Source organism: Cyprinus carpio, chromosome B4 (assembly GCF_018340385.1).
Source record: "Cyprinus carpio isolate SPL01 chromosome B4, ASM1834038v1, whole genome shotgun sequence".
Classification (NCBI taxonomy): Eukaryota; Metazoa; Chordata; class Actinopteri; order Cypriniformes; family Cyprinidae; genus Cyprinus; species Cyprinus carpio.
Genome location: NC_056600.1, coordinates 7,671,142 through 7,691,337, shown reverse-complemented (window position 1 = coordinate 7,691,337; position 20,196 = coordinate 7,671,142). Strand labels below are relative to the sequence as shown.

The following is a 20,196-nucleotide window of genomic DNA, read 5'->3' as shown; positions in this document are numbered from 1 at the left end:
TTTTTTTTAATTTCCTGCAAAAAACACTCACATAGTGATGGAAAATTAGTCACAGTCACATTTTTTCATTGGCTCTCGTTTTTTTTCATTTACTTTTATACAGTATCCTGACATTCACCAGAGTGATTGATGTGATGGAAAAAGCTCATCACGAAGACTGTTTCTCAATCATTACAAATGATTTTCACTCACAAGAGGAGAGTCAGCACTGCTGAAAAGCTCATAATGAAACGACTGCAGTAGATTCAGATCAGCCGCGTCTCGCTCACCTTTAGAAACACTGAGAAGATGGAGCTCAAGGATCAACATAAGTAATGTGAGTTTGCTGGAAGAGCTCCGTGCAGCATTGATTTGAACACTTTTCGAGGCCAGGTCCTGCCCAGACCTGGAAAATCACTATTTTCAGAGGCACTTGTAGAAAGAGGAGTGCTGTAAAATATCATAAAGGAAGTGCAGATGGAAAGTGAGAGAATGAACACTAGCTGCCACAGAGAGATTGACAACCTGGGGTCTGACACGGAGGTTTGCTTTACTTTTACTTGTTTTGTTTTTTTTGTTTTTTGTTTTTATGCCAAATGCATAAAAAATGAAAATAAAATAAATTTAAAATAAAAATGTACTTTTCCTTTTCCTTTTTATTTATTTAAAGTAAATGTAAATTTAAGAGGTAAATTAAAAATTAAAAAACTAATTAAAAAAATGTAAATGCAAATATTTTCTTTCTTTTTATCCTAAATGCATAATGTTTAAAAAGCACTTAAATGTCAAATGCACAAAAAATAAATAAATATAAAAAATAATATGAAATGTCAAAATTTCTGCTAAATGCGTAAACTTATAAAAGGGGAAATGTGGAAAACAAGAGTGCAGTCATTCTCTACCTAAATGGACCTAATAATAATTTTACATAGAATATTACAATATTTCCAGGGGGAGGGGACATTAATGTTGTAAATTAAAGATTAAGGGGGCACATGAACATAAATCCTTTAAAATAATTACTGCAATACTATGTTCCATTAATCACAATTTCACTATAAACTTTCTGCATTGGAGGGAAAATAAATAATGATTTGTTTGTTCACACACACACACACACAAAAATTGCATGAGTTTGAAATTAAAGCAATTGTTGAGCATCCAAAATGAACATTTTTTTTTAGGGTGATCTTTCCCTTTAAGTTTGAAGAATGCTACACTGTAGTTGTATTATGTGACCTCTGGGTGTAGAGATATGGCAGCGAGAGAGAGAGAGAGAGAGAGAGAGAGGGGGAGAGAGACAGAGAGAGAGAGAAGGGGATGGAGTGAATGTAATACAGGAGAAGTTAAGCGGTAATGACTAAGGGTCTGAAAAGTGATCGGACTCCGTCCAGAAAGCCCCCCAGAGATGCTTTCCACTCCCCGGGTGAGGGTTAACATCTCCAGGCATCCTTCCAGAATACCCCCCCACCCACACACACACGTTTTTCTGTCAGAGTCTTGGTGTGTCCAAACTGAAAGAATGAGAAATGTCATATCCCAGTGGTACACTCATCCGAGCCCCTCTCCACCTCACTCTTCAAACGCACACAGAAAAAAAAAGAGATGCAAGCTAAAGGTTACACGCTTCTTCAGAGTTGCACGCTCTCCTCTCCTGAGCACCTCAACTGTCTGCTCACTTTTGAAAGCACATCTGGAGTGTGCATGCCGACGCAGCCGTTCGCTGCATTCAAATGAGAGGCGTTTTGGGCCGAGATTCAATCCTGCTCAGCTGTATTCCATTCATGTATGAGCGCGTTCTCGCCTTCAGCTGCTTACCTGCAACGCGTGCCACAAATAAATGGACCTGTACGTCGGTTTCAACATGCTCAAATTTGACACGCCACGCTTTCCAGAACAACCGAAGCCAATTTTCCCTGCCGTTAGTGACTAATAGAGCCTGTAAATAGAGCTTTTCACACTTCATATTGTTTTGACTGTTCAGAAATAACATTTCAGCTCAAAACATTGATGTATCTGTGTGACATTAAGAACAAAAAAGTTTAAGACATAATTAATATATATATAATATATATATATATATATATATATATATATATATATATATATTATATATATATATATAATGCTATATTATAAACCAGATATGCATTCAGCTTAAAAAAAATAAAGTATAAAATAAAGTACAGATTTAAATATTGAATATTTTATGAATATTTAGATAAAGTTGTTATGTTTTATTATCATTGTAAAATGTAATAGGTATATATTGTAATTAAATAATTTGTCATTTGTAATCTTTTTATGCATAATGCATATTGTGAAAAGTAAATATATAAATGCAAACATTTTATTTATGCTAATTGCATAAAAATAGTGTCAATTTTACTTTCATGTCAAATGCATACTGAAAAAAGGTAAATATGTAAGTGCAAACAGTGCAAAAAAAATAGTCAATATACAGTACATTTTTGATAAAGACAAAATTTCATGTTTGAAAAAAGAAAAATTCATTTTTAAGCCAAATGCATAACATGTATATTTATTTATTTCGATTTTTATGGTTACATTTTTATAAAAAAAAAAAATATGTATATAAATAAATGCAAAATATATATATAATATTTTATTATATGTTTAAAAAAATAATAAATAGTACATTTCTATTTTTGCTAAAGTTATAACAAATTATAAAAGAAAATCTGTATAAAAATACTTCTTCCCCATTTTTATACCCAAAATAAATGTACGTCTGTTTCAACATGCTCGAATTTGACACGCCACGATTTCGAGAACAACCAAAGCCAATTTTCCCTGCCGTTAGTGACTAATAGAGCCTATAAAAGGAGCTTTCCACACTTAATATTGTTTTGACTGTCCAGAAATGCAACATTTCAGCACAAAACACTGATGTATCTGGAGCAGCATTCCAGATAAAGATTAATACCCATGACGCATCTGTCGTTTATCTGCATGTGTACATTTCAGGAGACGTTGTGTCTGGTTCCGGAGAGAAACGAGGGCTATAAGTCTTTAATCTAATTTCAGTGAGATTCATTAATCTGGCTGTCTTAAAGACCTGCGTCAGAAGAAAAGCGCTGAGTCGTGCCAAATGGTGCCCACCGATGTATTCATCACTTCCTGTGCCACATTACCCCAGTCCCATTTCCGCTCCGCTCCTCCTGTCCTTTAGAACTCATTACTCACATCTTTGCATACAGCAACGGGCTGTTTACTTGTCGTCAGCACTTCAGCGTGGAGCGGCGGGTGTGTATCGAGCGGGTCTATATCTGCGACTACTGATCAAGAGTAGTGTCATCATCTACCTGTCTCAAAAGACACTCTCTCTCTTTCTCTCTTCTCTCCTCATTTCCATCTCAGTCATATGATTTATAGAGATGGCTGGCTGTATTACATATTTCACTTCCCTTATTTTCACCTCATAAAACTCCAAACAGTGGAACAATAGGGACAAACATGCACATACATGCTCATGAAAGACCAGACGGCACCCCAGGCATCAGTCATTAGGATTATTAATATAAAGAAGTGGTACTGTGTAGAACAAACCGTCTTCAAAACAAGAACAATTCTTCCATTGGCTAAATGCTTCTTAGTGGAATAAATAAATGAAATTCAATTTGATGCTACATTGTTTTTCAGATTAAGTACTGGTTTTTGGTATCATCTATTAACAAAGGAAAGATAAAGCCTCCCTAGGTTCTGAAAAGTTTCTTAAGTTTTAAATGCAGAATCATGTGAACAAAGTTTCTCCTCTGGCATCATGGGTAATGGAAAATGTTCTCACTTGGCTCATGAGAACAAGAACAGATGCTGTGTCCAAAACTGCAGTGTCTGAGTAGGTAATACATTTGACTGTACTTTGCGACTGTTAAAACATGTTCTATATAGAATGATAATGGTAGCATGAATGAAATTTGGACGTACTACATTCGCCATGCTGTTACGGTCACATGAATTTATATGAGATTTAACTACTTTTTAAGTCAGTGTAATACAATTGAAATCAACTAGAAATAAATTTATATGACCCATTTGATTCTAATTAAAAATTTAAGGCAGCAACTGAAGTTTTTAATTTTATGTAGGTCAATTCTTTTTACAGTAGCATTATGGGAACTAAGAAGGTTTTCTTATTCTATCAGACCTTAAAACCCTTTTTGGCGTCTATATTTTTCAGAGTGTATGGAAACACACAGCCAACCACAAATTATACTGTACCTTCTGCCAGTCTCTGCCTCTCTATCACTCCTTTCTGCTCTTTTCCCTTCCATTCATTTCAGGTGATATTTGCCTTGGCCCTCTCTGTCATGTAACAGTAACGACTTGAAATTAGACTCGAATGAAGATTTAGCTCTCTCAGAGAACCGTAAATCCAGTCTAAGCTTTCCAGGAGGAACGGCGAGTGAAGAGTGACAGTGTTGAAATATCCGTTCGCGCTCTCCACTCATCCTTTTCTATGCCTCATCTCCAGCAAAGGATGAGAAGAGTGCACGACATTTAAATAAGTCATCCGGTGCTGATTACTGTGACCGCTCTAAATCCATTATAAAACCATTACATCAACCTCTCCCGACGACACACACACATACACACACATGCCCATTACTTCATTTTTTCTCACTTCTTTTGACACTTCTGCCACCATTTTGCACACACTTACAATCGTCATACTGTTATCTAGTTAGACTAAGGCAAATTTAAACTTTTCACTTTATTTCAGGCCTCTGAAGTTGGTCTTCTGCAGTGACTGCAAATAAAGAGAGATCTGAAACTTTTATATCCCGTTTCAACTCCCTCAGAGTGCAGATGTACAGTAAAACATGCTCCGCTAATTAGTCAATTAGGTAATCACGAACACGACCAATTAGGGAATACTGATACAAGAGGGACCGGGTATAAATAATTCCTATTCTTAAATTGTTTTTTAATAAGAACCTTTTATGATAAACTTATATTTAATAAAATATATTAGCTTTTATGATAAGCTAATATATTTTGCTCTCTTAACTATGTTTGTATTGTTTATCACATTTTATTATTTGCATGAGAAAACAGAAAATGCTTTGAAAAATAAAATTATGCTTTGAAAATCAATCATCCTGTTTATGATATGATACATTATATTATTCTATAATTTATATAAAATGTCTAATTTTCCATATGAAATATCTAAGAATTCTTGAAATAAGTTAAATACTTCACTTAAAAATTATTTTTTAGAGGAAAAACGTAAAAAGGAGTAAAAAGTTATATACAGTATATATCATACAGGTAAATTTTACTTTATTCTAAGCATTTCTGTAGGAATAGGAAAAAACTTTTTAAAAGTTGCACCACAATAATATTAACAACAATAAAAAACATTATATAACCAATTATAAACCATTAAAAATCAATTTATAGCTATCTTAAAACTAATATAAAACCTGATTTATAGTCAACAATTGTAAGTATTAAATATTTTACACTTTTTATTAATATATAAGCATTACATTTTATAAAAGTAATACATGAGCAAAATATTTAGATATATACAAATGCATTTTAAGTGTAGGGTGGTGATTAATGTCATTTGCAATGCCTCAAGGGATATAATGGCAACTGCAGGGTTTTTATTTGCCACAGATTTCTTATCGGTGGATAGTTCTTCAATGAAATTTGGCTATTCTAAACACAGTTCTGTAAAAAATGAAGTTGAAATATTGCTGACAGATGGCTTCAACAGAAGCATATACAACCGATTAAGAACCTCAGAGCACACAGTAGCTTTTTCTTGAAAGGTTTCCACAGTACCATTAAATTGTGTTTCTCTATGGGCAAAATAAATGGGATTTTTACTTCAGGAACCCAACAGTTGGGCTCTATTTGAAACAGATCCAGCATATTTAAATAAACAGGAACCAAAATTGTTCTCAAAGACAACGCCAATGTTGGGCAGCCAATTCTAGGAAAAGCCAATTCTTCTAATTAAAATTACAGCTATGGTTTTCATCTGTAGGTTCACACAGAAACCTGATTCTGCTTGTCATCCAAAGCACATTTTATTTTTTCTGCTGGTTTCTAGGGACAGCAGCTCTAAGATTCCTCCCGTTTCTCGCGGTTGCTTTCATGTCACCCTGCGTTTCAGTCTGCTGGTTTTTGATCTAAAAGCTGGAGTGCGTTTATGAGTGTGAGGGGTGAGCAGCAACACTCTGAAAACGTATTTATCTTTGTGTAATGGTACTTCATTGATATTCACAGCCGGCTGTGGATCAATGATCCCTGGCAGACTTGCTATTATTTAATTTCTTGTATCTAAAAGGCGTATCGAGGATTCAGCTAAATTGTTTTGAGCCCGTTTTGGCTGAGTCGTCACAAAGGCGCTGTGTGGGCTAAGGCACTGAGGTACAGATATCTACACACACACACATCAGTATTCACACTATAGCACAAGCCCTGAGCCAATAACAGCAGCTATGATCTCTCCCTCAGCCAATAGGAACCTACAACCATCCACCACCAGCCAATCAGAACAGACCAGGCATAAGAGTGTGGAACCCAGTCAAAACCTTATTACACATGGATCACAGTTCTTGCTAACTGTAAATAAGCATATAAGACTGACAATATGAACTCCAATGTTTCAAACTTGATGCGAGCCGCAACCGGTAGCCAGTGCAAGGAGATAAAGAGAGGTGTAACATGGGCTCTTTTGGGCTCGTTGAAGACCAGTCGTGCTGCTGCATTCTGAATCATTTGTAGAGGTTTGATTGTGCTTGATAGAAGTCCAGTCAGAAGAGTTTTGCAGTAGTCCAGCCTAGAAATGACAAGGGCCAGGACAAGAAGTTGTGCAGCATGCTCTGTTAGAAAGGGCCTGATCTTTCTGATGTTGTGCAATGCAAACCTGCAAGATCAAGCAGTCTTTGCAATGTGGTATTTGAAGGTCAGCTAGTCATCAAAAATTACACCAAGATTTCTGACCGAAGTTGATGGGGTAATAATAGAAGAACCTAGCTGGATGGTGAAATCATGCTGTAGAGTTGGAGTGCCAGGGAAGACAAGAAGCTCAGTCTTCGCCAGGTTGAGCTGTAGCTGATGTTCTTTCATCCATCACCAGGCAGCCTGAGATAACTGGTTTTAAGTCTAGAATATAGTTTCATATTGCTGAATCATTCTTTTTCTGTAGGTTACTTGAGTTGTTGAATCATACATTCAGCAGATTCATTCGAAAACTATGATTCATTAGTGAACGAAACAAATTTTTTGAGTGAGTCGTTGAACCATTCACTCCACCAATTTGCTTGAAAATGTTGACTAGGTCACAAATTAAACAAGTGCCTTTATGAGTGAATTACTGAATCATCAATTCAAATGATTTAATAAAAAATAAATAAAAAAATCATTAGAGAATGAAACAAGTTTCTTTGAGTGAGTCGCTTAACCATTCACTCCACCAATTTGTTTGAAAATGTTGATTAGGTCACAAATTAAAAAAGTGCCTTTATGAGTGAATTACTGAATCATCAGTTCAAATGATTTGCTTAAACTTCGGAGACAGTTCTGCTGTGGCTTTCTTTGGAAGAATTTTCAATAATGGAGCAAAAACAAAGTAACTGGCAATATGGTGTCTAAAATGTAATCTAAATGTTACTCAGTAGTAACTTACTGAACTGTTGTACAAAAGCAGTGTCATACTGTCAAGATGAGGCTGATCTGGAGCAAAAACACTCCTGCTCGTGTGATATTGCATATTTATATCAATTTCTAATTTATTATTATTATCATTTGAATTGAATCTAATAATAATGATACAAAAAATTATCATTAAATAAATTAATACACTATATATATATATTTATACACACACACACACACACACACACACACACACACACATATATATATATATATATGTATATATATATATATATATATATACATACATATGTACATATACAGGTGCTGGTCATATAATTAGAATATCATCAAAAAGTTGATTTATTTCACTAATTCCATTCAAAAAGTGAAACTTGTGTATTATATTCATTCATTACACATAGACTGATATATTTCAAATGTTTATTTCTTTTAATTTTGATGATTATAACTGACACCTAAGGAAAATGCCAAATTCAGTATCTCAGAAAATTAGAATATTGTGAAAAGGTTCAATATTGAAGACACCTGGTGCCACACTCTAATCAGCTAATTAACTCAAAACAGCTGCAAAGCCTTTAAATGGTCTCTCAGTCTAGTTCTGTAGGCTACACAATCATGGGGAAGACTGCTGACTTGACAGTTGTCCAAAAGAGGCTGGCTGGTCACAGAGCTCTGTGTCCAAGCACATTAATAGAGAGGCGAAGGGAAGGAAAAGATGTGGTAGAAAAAAAGTGTACAAGCAATAGCGATAACCGCACCATGGAGGGGATTGTGAAACAAAACCCATACAAAAATGTGGGGGAGATTCACAAAGAGTGGACTGCAGCTGAAGTCAGTGCTTCAAGAATCACTATGCACAGACGTTTGCAAGACATGGGTTTCAGCTGTCTCATTCCTTGTGTCAAGCCACTCTTGAACAACAGACAGCGTCAGAAGCGTCTCACTTCAAAAAGGACTGGACTGCTGCTGAGTGGTCCAAAGATATGTTCTTTGATGAAAGTAAATTTTGCATTTCCTTTGTATATCAAGGTCCTAGAGTCTGGAGGAAGAGAGGAGAGGCACACAATCCACATTGCTTGAGGTCCAGTGTAAAGTTTCCACAGTCAGTGATGGTTTGGGGTGCCATGTCATCTGCTGGTGTTGGTCCACTGTGTTTTCTGAGGTCCAAGATCAACGCAGCCGTATACCAGGAAGTTTTAGAGCACTTCATGCTTCCTGCTGCTGACCAACTTTATGGAGATGCAGATTTTATTTTCCAACAGCACTTGGCACCTGCACACAGTGCCAAAGCTACCAGTACCTGGTTTTAGGACCATGGTATCCCTGTTCTTAATCGGCCAGCAAACTTGCCTGACCTTAACCCCATAGAAAATCTATGGGGTATTGTGAAGAGGGAAGATGCGATATGCCAGACCCAAGAATGCAGAAGAGCTGAAGGCCACTATCAGAGCAACCTGGGCTCTCAAAACACCTGAGCAGTGCCACAGACTGATCGACTCCATGCCATGCCGCATTGCTGCAGTAATTCAGGCAAAATGAGTCCCAACTAAGTATTGAGTGCTGTACATGCTCATACTTTTCATTTTCATACTTTTTAGTTGGCCAAGATTTCTAAAAATCCTTTCTTTGTATTGGTCTTAAGTTATATTCAAATTTTCTGAGATACTGAATTTGGGATTTTCCTTAGTTGTCAGTTATAATCATCAAAATTAAAATAAATAAACATTTGAAATATATCGGTCTGTGTGTAATGAATGAATATAATATACAAGTTTCACTTTTTGAATGGAATTAGTGAAATAAATCAACTTTTTGATGATATTCTAATTATATGACCAGCACCTGTATATATATTTGTATATATAACCTCAACATTTTAAGGATTATACTCTTTAAATGAAAAATAAACAAAAATATACAGTTATAATTGTTGCTTTGTCCCTGGGTGCCCAAAATCTTTAATGGGTTAAGGACTGTTAATGAGAGCATAATGTTGAAAATATAGATTGTTAGGTCAAATATGAAATAGACAGATGTGACTGCTTTTCCCCAATGGTTGGATGAGCTCCCAGTAAGAGCATCAAAGACAAGTACTGTTCCCTTAGATCACAGCAGTGACTGACTCTCTCTCTCTCTATCTCTCTCTCTTTATCCATTTGATAGACACCACAGAGACCAGCACAAAACTCAGCCATTACTATTTAGTTTCCTACATTGTGAGCGCTGAAGGCAGCGAGAGAGCATAATGCATTAACCAGCAAATAAAAAGCAGATTCAATTCAAGTGATGCACGCACACATTGCTTCCCAATCCGGCACGTCGTTTATTATCAAGACTAATGCATCTGGGAACAAAGTGTAAATACCGAAACAGAGATTTTCTCGGTGATAGCATCAAACTTTCTAATTACGCAGTGGAGTATGCTGATGTTTCCTACATACTCGCACACACATAGTTTAATTACTGCACTCTCGTGAAAGTTTGCTGCTTTATTCTTGTGAAAAAGTGCTGTTCTACTAAAACAGAGCAGAATGTGGGTGAACATTTGCAAACAAACAAAAAAAAAATCCTCTGAAGGTGATTCATGCATGTGTGTGTGTGATAATTAGCTTACAGGAGCGATCGTCCTGGCGGGAGACACTATCAAAGCCGGACAGACGGAGAGTTTGCTGAATGTCAGACGGTGAGGAGAATGGCAGCGATGTTTAAAACATGAGTCCACGACAGCAGTCCGCACTTCCCATTTTCGCTCGCCATCTCAGATTAAAAAGTCTTCACATATTTAGAAATAGTTGCCCAATGGAAACACATCCTGTAATTCAAGGTTTCAATGCGGATTGACCATCTCTGCCGCCAGACCAACCACACACTCTCTTTTTGACTGGCAGTTCATTACTGTACATTTCCTGTAAGTGCAGGTGTGTATATTTGGCATCGGAGGTGTGTGTAAGCGGAGTGATTACGGCCTGTCGGGGGAACGACAGAAGCAGAGAGAGGACAGACAATGGTAAATAGATTCTATGTTTCCAATGATGTGTCACAGTGATATGTAACAGTCTAAACGCCACCCTCCTCCCTCTCTCTCCATCGCTCTCTTATTACAGTCGTTCTGTCCACATTGACCTCAGCTGTCCATCTTCGCCGGCTTACCTACGCTGAAGGATGACACTACAGTACAAGACACCCGTAACAGTTAACGAGAGCGTTACATTCAATGACCTAGATATCCACGGCTGCTACAAACATCTACTCACTCAATTGCTCAATATAAACAAAAACGGGATTCAATTTTAGGTTGCTTTTTAGGTGACAGTGTCCAACAGATTGTACCGGTGCTAAATAAATGACACGGCCTGCTAGATTGGACTTAAATGAGCAATTCCAGAAGCAATCTGTAGCCTTCGCACTTTCAAAATAATTTAAAATATACCCGACATATCAAATGCTTCACTAACAGAATGTCTAGAGACACACTTGGTTGAATAGTTCACATCTCTCATTGGCTGTTCCGATGCATCATTCTAAGGCAGCATGTGATCAGAAAGGTCAATCTCACTTAGGGAGGAACTATTTCTGTCAAAACTGAACATCAGGATTGTAATTGCATCAAATAATATTGCACTTCTTTGACCAGAAAATATCTTAAAATGATACTTTCTTTGGCATTAATCCATACTAAAACTTTAAACCTTAAAATTAAAATGGTCACAGCAAGTATTTGTTCAGCTTCAGAGGAAATAATGCATACGTGTGCTATGTTTGCATGTCAAAAAGGATGAAGGGTGTGTTTAAAGTACAGGACACTGAGCTGTAATGTAATGAGACCTGTTAGTTTACCAATAGAGATTATGTTTCTCTGAACCCAGTCACCTGAGAAGTATTCCTGTGTGCGCTTTCCCACTTCTAAAATTATCTACAGGGAAAGATATAAAACATTCTTCTTTGAGTATGTTTTTTATGATTATTCAATAGGAATGATCCAGGTTCAGTACAAGTAAATTATTGCAGTTAATTAATTAATTAATTATTGCCACTGAAAACAATCCCTAATTTTGTAAAAACCAACAAAATCACTCTTCAGTAATGCACTTACAGTGGACGTCTATGGGGCTGCTCAGGTAAAAAGCTATAATACACACTATTTTAAGAGTACAACCACAATTTTTAAACATAACACTTTATTTCTTTCAAGAACATGTAAAAGCAGTTAACCTGGCAACCTTTCCATGACATGTGCACGTATACTAGAAATAAGACAGTAAAACACCCACAGCAACTACATTAGTAAGGCAAAATCAGATGTTTGTTTACCTAGAACTGTTGTGCCACAGCTAAAAGAACAATTTAGAAACTTTAAACCTCAAATAACACACTTTTCATGAAAGAATAAACATACAATATCTGAACTCTAGGAATGCCTGATTAGACTTGCCTGGCATTAATGTAAACACAGTTTTTACAGATTCTAACATGGCAGATTCTCAAATTGGAGCCAGAACATTGCTTTAAGGCAGACAAGAAAGTCTAAATTGGGAAATGCTTGGGATTTATGCATTAGCACTGCTGACTTTTCAGTCTGAGAGCGCTCCAATCTGAGCTGAAAAAAATTGATTGTGCCTTAAAGCAAAGGAAATGAACAACAGAAGAAAAATGGGGAAAATAATGCGACGGTAAGGAAAAGGGAGACAGATGTGTCATAAGCTGTGTAATGGCCTATTCAAGTCTTTGTATCCCAACCATAAAATCAGTGTGTCCCCTAGTGTTCTGCCTGACTTGAAGCAGTTACATGGCATCCTCCCACCGATTCACTCCATTTGAGTCCAAATCGCAAAGACCAACAAAAAGCCTCCCTGCCGTCCTGCTTCAGATTCACACTGACAGGAAAAATCAAATGCAAGTGATCTGTTCAGAATGGACTCTACAGCATCTGCATAGCGGAAGAACATACAGTAACTCCCTGATAACATAACACAATGAACAAAAAGCACAAACTCCAAACAGACAAGCAACATTCAGCCTGATCCAGCTGTATATTCAAGAAAAGATTAAGTCAGCATTCAAAGGTCAGTTAAGACAATGCATGTTTTTAAATAGCACAAGTTAATAATAGGCTGCAAGTCTGCATGAAAGATTAACATTTAAAACCTGAACATTTAAGGCAAGTATCTCTATGACTGTATCTCAAACTCAACATTAAATTAACAACTCTTACTGCACTTTTTGTACTGGAGAGGTTTTGACACAAAAATCACTTCGTAAAAGCATCAGCGAGAATGAGTTAAAAACAAACTTATCAGTGTAATTCATTACATTGAATGTCAAGTCAAGTCACCATTATTTAAATAGCGCTTTTTACAATGCAGAAAAAGGAGACTAAAAAAAGGAGATTCTATTACAGGAATAAATTCATTTTTAAAGCATATTTAAATAGAAAGATTTATATTGAGTTGTAATAATAATCAAAGTATTACTGTTCTTACTGTATTTTTGATCAAATAAATGCAGCCTTGGTAGCCATAAGAGGTTTCTTTCAAAGACACACACACATATATAAATTATTCCAAACTTTTGACACACTGTATTATATGTCTATCAACTGGAAAATATACAAATGCATTGTAAATAATGTATTTTACTGTAAGAACAGAGAAAATGTTGGTAAACAATTACTTGAATTATTATTGAGCTACCTTCTTCAACATCCTTGCACAGTGGTTTTAGTATTAGACAGCACCTCTCACATCATCTTCATGAAAAGCAGAAATCTAATCATTTGCAATATATCATCCTACAAAGTTATTACATTTGTTGGATTGCATGAGAAGATTTTATGAAAATGGGTCACAATAAAAAGTGTAAAGGGAGTGAACTCAGAAACACACACACAGGTGCGGATACTGCAGGCTCATTGATTTTCAGTTTGTCTTTCTTGTGTCTTTCTGCATGCTACTTGCATGTTGCGAGCTGTTAAAGTCTGCGTTCAGATCAATGTTAGCAGGTCATCCCTCCTGTACCTAGTGAGGCTTAATCAATGCACAATGACAAAAAGCCAACTCCAGACTGATGGCCGTCTCTCCTTCTGTCTTTAAACACCTTTCAAAGGCTCTGTAATGAAGACACGTCCATCTACCACAGGTGATCTCCATACGAAAGGCAAAATTTGTATTCACTTCCCTACTTCACTCTGTTTCTGCTATTTATGAGCCTCTTGTATGGTATTAGCAGGCTTTAGCAAAACACTCCAGCTCCCTTTTGAATTTAAGCCAATTCATTATTATTTTCATCCAAAACACACACAACTCACTCTCCTTCAATACAGAGGATCGAATCATCATATTCATCCAAGATTTCTCAAGGTGTCTTTGTGAATTTTTAAATTAATTTATTAAAAAGAATTACTCAGCTTTGGGGTATAAAAATACAAGAGAGTGCGTGTGGGCGAGAACGAAACGAGCAAAAGCAAACGCTACGCAGATGAATGCATTAATTCAATTAGTCCAGTGCAGACCAGAGCACTGCACAGGAAACACACACACAGGGTAAAATAATTGGAAATAGCAAGAGTCCACAATCTTAATTGCACACAAATCAAATCAGTCATGACCTGGAAAAGATAACAGACGGAATGAGCATGGAATGAGAGGAGATGAGCTGTGGAAAAAGGAAGAATTCTGTGTTTGTGCTTCTGATTGACAGGTTAATAAAATGAGGTTGATCTAGCAAATGTGGGGAATCAAGGCTGTGTGTGTGTGTATATTCTGCTACAGTGTGTATATTGCCTGGGACAGAACAATGACCTGAAAGTGAGCTTTTGATCAAAAGTTGTTATTTTGTATAGCCAGATATATTCTTTATCCAATTTGTGCTTTAAGCAAAAGCAAGAGATTAAGCAGAGTACGTACCATGGTAAACCCAAATTTTGGTCCCAAAGGTATACAGTGTCAAATATGAACAATCTCAAACAAGGTTAAAAACAACCTTGTTTTTGAATGAACAGCAAATTTTTAACCCTTTATGGGTTACAAAGAGCCTTAACCAGGGGTTCAAAATACAGTGTCGGCTAAAGCATTGAGCAAAAAAAAAAAATAAAATAAAATAAATAAATAAATAGAAACATGGGAATCAGGAACAGACAGTAAAAGTTATAGTGACTGTTAATCCCCTTTATCTGGATGTGAATTTGTCTAAATATAGAGCTTATTCAAGCATCTCAATCCTGGATCCCATTCAATAGAACATTAATTTGAAGATTTACATTTCACTTACTCTCACAATTTCCGTTGTTTCAAGCAGTCACTGAACAAGGGTGTATTTTGATTTTCACTGTTTTGATGTGTGCCAAGATGTGTGTGCATGAGAGATTTAAAGCGCTTAAACCTCCCAATGCCAGCACCATTACTGCTACCACTGCTTTTTTCCTAGACAGGCCAAGTAATTAAAAAACCCAAATGAAAAAAAAACACATACTTAATTGGAAAAGGAGGAAAGAAAGCCCTCTGTCCATTTCATTCAACTGATTAAAGGCAGCCGTCTGAGGAGTGCATGCTCCACTTTCAACACATTTTTTATGGTGTTTGAACCATCACAGAGAGGGCAAATGTATCCAGAATAAAGACAGAGAGAGGAAGTGACTTAAAGTGAAATAAAAGAAGGGGTGAAGAAGAAAAAGGATGGCAGGAAAAAAGGAATACATAGGATGAGAGTTAGGGAGAGAGACGCTAGTCCAATTAGCCTCTCAGTGTGGAGTAATAGCGCGAGTATGAAATGGATGGATGAATAGAGTTAGCGCCTCTACAGAAACACCACAGGGGTTATTCCACATGACAAAGAGCCTTTAATTACCTCATTCTAGGCTCTTTATTTCCCTGTGGCTGTGCCACTGTGTAAATCTTTCAAATACAGCTTTTCTCTCGTGCTCCTATTTGGGCCATGAAACATGTCATGTACATCTGTGGAACAAAAAATCTTGGTCAAAACACTCATTTTTTTCTTCTCTACAACCATTATATGAAATACTTATTACCTTGGTGGAATGTGGCAATCATAAACCAGACCAGACCTATGCGGAAAACTGTGGGCCCACAAAATAGAGGTGTTTTTTTGTGGCACAAAAGCACAACCTCAAACAGCGATTCCCACCTAAAGGTTTTAAAGGAAACGTTAACCCCAAAATAGAACTAGTTTTCTTCAAAAATCCATATGACTTTTGAAAAATGTCTTCTATTTGTTCATACAGTGTGGTGTCAGTGGGGTTCAATATGGTTGTTCAAAGTCATGGGGTTTCACCGATTTGCGTAAATGATGACAGAAATTTATGGTGAACAGTCCCTTTAATCAGCCCAGCATCGGGGCAGTTGTATCTTATGTGGACACACTTTAGTGGCCCGGGATCATCAATAATAAACCTGCATCAGTGCATTTCTCCAGGACATTGCTCTTGCTTTGCAATGCCTGGTAAAGGTGCTCTAATGAGGGTAACCCCACACCGCAATGCTCTTTCAGACACAATAATGAGTCCCTTTCACATGTTGTAGCAAGCCCTGACCTTATTACAACCCTGTTGGCATGACCTCTCAAGGAAACAACCTTTTGCCCTGATTTAAAAAAAGCCTCTTTGGTCATGCACTATGAACTTCTGATCTATTCTCTTAGAAGAAATTAAGCCTATTGCTTAACCAATGGTGACCACAATGAATATCAATGATTAATCCAGCAAATCCCTGTCCTGTGTGGCATATCCCAGGGAGGGGATACGTAGCCGGTGGGCGTTGAAGCCTCTGGCCTTAACTGACCCTGATGCAGGGTGACTTCTGAGAGTTTAATAGACTGTCTGTGTTACTCCATCAGTCTCTTTACAACCTCTCGGTAGGACTCTTTATGTGCCTTCATAACCCCGCAGAAGAAGATGAAGCAGCGTGAGAGGACGAAAAAGGATTGGAGATTGGAGAATGAACTGAGAGAAGTGCATTTCAGTGAAAAGAATGATGGGTATAGTAGAGGATCATGGGGGCATTTCATTTACAAGACATTCTCATTGTACCCGAGTGCTTTAAAGCTGATGTATTTACCCCTCTTTACCTTTCTCTCTCTCCCTCCAGCTCATATCTGCATGTCGTCAGCTCTGACAGCTGCTCACTTAATAGATCCCGTTTGACAGTGCATAAGCCAATTAAAATGCTGCTGATTTAATTGAGCTGGGCAAAATCAGAAAATTAGTCCATTAAAGAGGTGATAGAGGCCAGTGAAGTGGAGGCCATTCCTGCTGTGAACCAAAGTCACATCCCATCCCTTGCCTCCTCCCTCCACGCTCTGCACATTCCCATTTGGGAAGAGCAGGACTCCGTGAGGGCTGAACGTTGATGCCGGATTACAAGCAAATGGGAGTCAATGGATGGATTTGTTCAGGGTTTTATAGGGCTAGAGCCCAGCAGAGTTTACCTGTAGTCCCAATTAAACACATCTGAACCAGATAAATCAAAGTTTTTAGGAACACTAAACACTTTCAGGCAGGTGGGGTTTTTAGCCTCAGAAAAAAGATGAAGCACTTTATTCAGCCAGAGACCTGTAGTCCCAATTAAACACATCTGAACCAGATAAATCAAAGTTTTTAGGAACACTAAACACTTTCAGGCAGGTATAAGTTAGATTTCTTGGGGATACATTGTGACATATTGTGGAATAAATCGCTCTGGAACTTCTGAGCCACGTTTAAAAGAACATCCATTTTTGTTTTCAGCATCATGATATTATGCCAATTGGGAGATAACGGGCATATCTTACACCACCAGGCAGAAAAGTTCTATGCATCCTTTAAGAAGAGCAAGAGATAAAGAAACCACTTCATCCTGATCAAAATAACACAGAGATGAGCAGCAGTCCCTGGTGCATATACCCATAACTTTTGGGGCTTAAACTGGTTGAAGCATTCAGGTATCTTACACAGAGTTCTGCATGACACAAGATATCTTTACAGATAATTACAATTCTTGATCATTCTCATGCAGACAGATTGAAGGCCCCTGAGGATTGAATATAATCTAGCAAGTGTAACCTTCACTTTATTGCTTTTATCTCCGCAAAACCTTGCTGATAGGCTAAATGTTCTGAAACTTCAATTGCTCTTTGGTGAAGGAACATCACAAGGGTTCCATTACTACTAATCCAAACCCAACACCAGCTTCACGTAATCTAAAACAGCCACCTCGTGTAAATCCCTCCCAGTGCTCTCTGAGCCACGGATCCATTCCTGTCATCCAGTCTGGGAAATGAGGCATTAAAAAGTGATGCATACATTTAGAGAGCCAGGCTCTTGTTCAATCAGAGCAGGCAAAGTCGTTTAGCGATGCCTGGACTGGCCACTCACTCAAGTGTGTTTAAGGAGAAATAGGAAGGGAATGAGATTTCAGACATGACAAGGGGGTAATGGATGAACTCGACAAGTAAAGGACAATGAGATTTCAAACCTAAGAGGCGAGGTTCCTCCTAACCCCACTGTCTGTTAAAGTTAAACTGTGTGACATCTACAATGTGAAACTTTTCTTTCAGATCAAAATGTAGCCACTCAAACATGAAATGGTCTCAAGACACGGCCCGATTTCACATCCCAAGTTTTGGCTTTTGCTTGTCACAGGGTGAACTTGACTTTACCAGGTCAGATCACTGCTGTAGCGACTGCCCCCCTGCGTGCTCATCTTGATGGGCTCACTGAGGCAATGCAATAAAATCTGAAATGAGGAACAGCATGCCTGCCTGCAGAGAGAGGAGATGAGTATATGGGCTGCATCACTGAAGCCCTGCAGCTGTGGGTCTGTTTGGAAGACATAGCTCATAACCAGCTGGCTCCGACAAGTCATCATCTCTCCCTAACATTTAGTCACACACACAGCGTTCCCAACATCAAGCCGGTGCTGAGGGTTTGCTCGTAATTTCATTTTCTCATTGATGTCATCCGATTTGACAGACAAGAAACGGCAGGACACAAATTGCACACAATAAGATGTGCTGATACGCTCTCAAATGAAACTCTCTCTTTCTCTCACTCACACCGCATCTCTTTTTTCCCCCTTTCGCTCCTGCTGTCTCCAAACCTCATATTTTCTTTATAGGACAATGCAGACCTGACAAAAAAGTAGAAGGGGAATGGGGATTATTCGAACTCTGTGAACCATAACTCTTTATATATCACAAGGACATGCACTGCATAGCGCCACAGCTCTGACAACCTCATTTTCTTATTAAAGGTTCATGGCATCTTCATGACATTTCTTGTGTCAAAGACAACATTAGGCACATTCAGTACATCAAAGACCATATTCAGACTTGAAGTCACATATAAAAAGAATCAGACAGATGCTGTGAGCCACACATGGTTGAACTACAGTATATAAAAAAAAAAAAACAATTTGAAACTAGAAACTCCAAAACCAAATGTCTCCCAAACACATTTATTTCTGAAATGTGCATCATATCAGCCAGGCGCAGGCGTCAGATTGACACTCACAGAGCAAGTTATGACACACTCAGAGTAATGCACTTCAAAGGCGTGCCGATCAAAGAGCGGGATGTGTACTGGAGCATGGGGCTTGATTAATCCCCTCGAGTGTGACGCAGGACCGTGTCGGCCCGCCAGCAAAGAATCAGTCGTCTCCTGAGCAGCACAGTGCAGCCACGGAGAAACTGCAACATGCGGCAGGCAGATTCAGCACCATGGAGAGTGCCCGCTCTGCGCAGGTGGGAGGCTTGGAAAAGCCATGCTGAGGTGTCGAGTGATGGGATTAATGAATGAATAACACATCAATAGGGAATGCATTATTGTAATCGCCTTCAGTGCTTAACGTCACATTAATCAGCCATGTCTCTCTGTGTGTTCAGTGACTGTGTGAAAATTACAACATTGTGCCAAAGGTGCTTTGAGATGGTTAGTTATAAACAAGCAAGGCTTCCAAAGGAAGGAAGAGTCTGTGCTCAATTTGACTCTGGTGAGGTGTCACGTGACAGAAGCAAACTTCTGTGATTAAAATTCAGAGGTATAAGAAAGAAATAACTCTGAAGTCATAATCCTGTAATTCTCAGAATCAGATTTAAAAGCATTGTTACTGACAGTCACACAGTCAGCCAAATTATATATGAACTACAGCCAATGCTTTAAACATTATACTCACTAGTGTACTCAAGTGTAACATTTTGTTGAAAGTTTCTGCAATTATTATAAATATTTTACTAATAAAATAAACTATAAAATATTTATTTTTTATTATAATGTTTTCAAAAACAGCAACATGAAATATATACAAGTTCCTAGTTTTTATTATTACTATTATTATTATTATTATTATATGATTTTTTTTATATGTTTTTATTTCATATAAGGATGTGAGTGCATTTGAACCAAATATTGCAGAAAAAAATAAATAAAATTAAATGAAATGTTTTTGATAGGTTTTGTCTTTTCAAGCAATGAGACAGTCATGGATAGCCAGACAGAGAAAGGGAGAGAGAGGGGGAGTCTATTCCTTTGATTTATATCACTTTTATTGATCTCCCCCTGCCCTTGAT

The 20,196-nt window shown here is 37.5% G+C and overlaps 1 protein-coding gene across 1 annotated transcript in view; it reads right to left on the bottom strand.

Moving 5' to 3' along the window:
* The window catches only part of LOC109075846 (potassium voltage-gated channel subfamily D member 2-like), a 115,256-nt gene that overhangs the window by 92,721 nt on the left and 2,339 nt on the right, over positions 1-20,196 (bottom strand). The window lies entirely within an intron of this gene.